The sequence below is a fragment of the Limulus polyphemus genome, unplaced genomic scaffold (genome assembly GCF_000517525.1).
Source record: "Limulus polyphemus unplaced genomic scaffold, Limulus_polyphemus-2.1.2 Scaffold1298, whole genome shotgun sequence".
Lineage (NCBI taxonomy): Eukaryota > Metazoa > Arthropoda > Merostomata > Xiphosura > Limulidae > Limulus > Limulus polyphemus.
This window is the reverse complement of record NW_013666908.1, coordinates 263350-266815: the sequence shown is the minus strand read 5'-3', so window position 1 is coordinate 266815 and position 3466 is coordinate 263350. Positions and strand designations below refer to the sequence as shown.

The window sequence follows — 3466 nt, the reverse complement described above, 5'->3', positions numbered from 1 at the left end:
TTCGGAAAGAATAAACCAGTTTTATTAAGTAAGGACTTGTGTCGCTAAAGTTTCGTCAGAACAAAGTTACGGAAAGTTAATTAACAAACGGAGACGTAACAATATAAACAAAAACTCGATCCTAACATTTCTGATAACATAAGTGTAGAAACATGAATTATTAAACAGCAGTTGTATAACCCAGCTGTTTTTATTATTGCCCCTTTTAATTATTTATAAAATTATAAAACAAGACAGAGACGTCAAACACTATCAGTCATAAATAAGTAAATATAATAATTTGGTGTGTTACGGCTAAATCTGAAAATGGTTACAAAATTACCCTCACTACTGAATATGAAAAGGGAGAAGAATAAAATAAAACAATGTTTGTACCGTTTTCTGCATTTCATCCAGAGGAGAGAACAAACTGATTACTATTATTTCAAGAGTGTTTGAACTTGAAGCTGGAAGATGAGTTTCAGTGTCTTTATTCACAAACCAGGATATTTAACTTGAGCGGATGACCGTTATTAAAAGCTCTCGTATGCTGGTTTGGTTAAGTGTAGTCGTCCATCTCTGCCGGGGAAGAGATGTCCATATTTTTTACTGTCACATACACAATTCTGACTTTGTTAGCCCTAATCCGCTGCCCGAAGGCGCGTCTCTCTTCTTCTGAATCCGTGTCACAAACCGAGGCTGTCACTCGCAGGAACGGTTCACTGGCAGTTAAATAAACTTCGCTGCGGGGTGCCGACCCGGTCTCCCGTCGTCTCCCCATTGGGAAAAAGACGACATGCTACGCCACAGATCTTCTTTAGGGAATATCTACAAAATCTGGATATTTATTGAAAAGAAAAATCAGTTTATTCTACAAAATGAGAGTGAAAATATTTAAACCTTTAATATTTGGTACATTTCATTTCTTTCATTCATAACTCTGCGACTGTGAATTATTACAACCTGAAATCAGCTAAAATATAAATTTCAATTAACCCTCCAGAGGGCGAAATATTTTCTTATAATAAAAAAATGTTATAAGGCGGATTATCAACACGCCATCTGAAACACTATAATAAATAGAAACACTTATTTAAGACTTATTTACACCTTAGGCATTCGGATTGTAGTAACAGTTATTAATTTACATTTAAAGAAGAAGAATAACTCTTAACTGCAAAACATAACATAAATTTAATTATCATGCTTCTAACATATTAAATCCAGTTTTTCATAAGACATCTATAAAGGTGATGCTAATATATATTCATATAACATCTATAGAAACAGATAATAATACATAATCAAGGTTTGTATTTTATGCCTAGTTTTGACAGATATCAATTCCAGTTTGGTGGACTATAATATTTCAAATGATTTGGTTAGTTTATATGACAGCCGACGCTTCAAATGCTAATACCATTAGATCATTCGGCTTCTGGAATAGAAGGCTCTCATATACTACGCATCCATATATTTCAGCAATTTTTCCTCTTGAAGTTTATTAAATGTCACATTTGCTTAGGGTCATACCCTTCCTGACTCCCCATAGAATTACTAAGTTTAGATCTCGCAAACAGAAAGCTTTTGTTTCCTCCACCTATGCAAGTTTCATTTACCGATGTGTTAATATGAAAATATGTGAATCTGTTTTAATTTTGAAGGTAGCTTAATCCATCCGATTACGTTACTTTATGGCGATCCACATAAACCTTGGTTAGTCGAGAAAGGAAATACATTTTCGTAAATTAACTTACATTAACGTAACGTTAACTTCATAACACTATTCAAAACATAGCATCCAGAATTTTCTATTCCAGAAGCCGAATGATCTAATGATATTATCATTTGAAGAGTTGACTGTCATATAAACCAACCATTTGTAGCGTTGTTCTTCGTCGGCTGTCAGAAATCAACCGGATTTAACCCGGTTTTAGAATGACCTACGAGCGTCTCAAACTACGCAAATGTTAGTAACCGTGTCACCTCACCCTTTAGCGACCGCCACGTGTGAAAAGTCTCCCTGCTGTGTCTCTACCGCTCGACTCGGCATGCTCAAAGTGCATTTCTAATACGTTTCTCGACTCCTACAGAAGCTTCTTCTTTCCGCGCTCGTGGTGTGACATCTTGCCGTCAGGGTGGAATGTGACACTTGCTTCTGATCAATTAGCAGGCAAAAGCTTCTTGTTTTTCTCATTCTAGTAACTGTCCCATAACCTGTGCAAAAATATAACAATATACCACTTTACAATTGCGTTTATTTAGTGATTTTCATAATAAATATCATAACTGCTAATCCTATATATGACATCCACTTACTAGTTCAGCCTATAGCAAAAATGGCTGTGACTATTGTAATAAAACCTGGGCAGTATTACTAAACGTATCATTGCGTACTGTGTAGGGTAGTTTTAAGTTTATTTAACTATACAGAAAATAACAGCGGCTGTATAACCGTTGAAAGCCAACCGTTTCAATGTAGTCTGTAGTTTATATGGAGGCTCATAATCTACTACATGCATACGTATGTAGCTGCGTGCATGCCGTGGATGTAATTTGATGTTTATATGACAGGCATGGCACATGTCCATAGCGATTATTAACTTGTTGTTGCAACTGTATTGATGTCGCGTAACATTTCTTTATATATAAGGTTCCTGCCCTTTCGGACACGACGCTGCTAACATGATCACATTTTTTTACCACTACATGATCGATTTGGACCATGTTACACAAACGTATAAAACATTTTTCAAATGTCTAGGTTGTCTCCCACAACCGAAATATTTAAGCCGTAGTTTAAAAGATAGCATCAAGCTCAGTTTCGAGCATCGTATCGGAGATCACGGTGATGGCTGATGGTAAGTGTCGAATTATAGCCAACACTGCGTGATTTCTAATTTTATAGATACTGCAGATAGAGTAGCCATCGTTGAAGCTGACTATATGGAGTGGCAAGAACCGTGCAATCAGGAGATGGCGATTATATGCGAAAGTGAAGCAGAAATTTTGTAGCTCTATGCATTATTTAGAAAATATTTAGTTTCAGATAAAGTATGCAGCAGAGACGGTCCACCAGAATTTAGGGTCATCACAGTGGAAGAGGGTCGTAAAATTGTTACGATCCAAACTCCATCAGAAATGGAGGGGGGTTTATTAATATAATAAATTCATAATTGTTAATTAACACGTTTTAGACCTTGTAGAGTGCGCAAAATGTCACTCTATTAGGATATCTGGCCAATTGCAGCAAAACCGTGACCGGACTTACTATGGCTAGTGGAGAGGAGGAAGAGGAAGGGAGAATATAACAACTATGAGAAATATTTAAAATATTTATTTGTATACATATGCTAGTATATTACGAGACATATTTGCATTAAATATATATGCATACATCTATATAATTTGAACAATTCATATGGCTAGCTATATATACGGTTTTTCAACTTAAAGGACTACAAAGTTTGAATGCGTATATATATAT

The 3466-nt window shown here is 35.7% G+C and overlaps 1 long non-coding RNA gene across 1 annotated transcript in view; it reads right to left on the bottom strand.

Moving 5' to 3' along the window:
• Window positions 1-2030, bottom strand: part of LOC111086654 — a 15978-nt gene extending 13948 nt beyond the window's left edge. Inside the window, exons 1-2 of the long non-coding RNA XR_002611390.1 lie at window positions 1971-2030; window positions 376-816 (exon numbers count right to left, since the gene is read on the bottom strand). This is a non-coding gene — a long non-coding RNA (uncharacterized LOC111086654). The remainder of the gene's footprint in view (window positions 1-375; window positions 817-1970) is intronic.
• Window positions 2031-3466: the final 1436 nt, after the last annotated feature.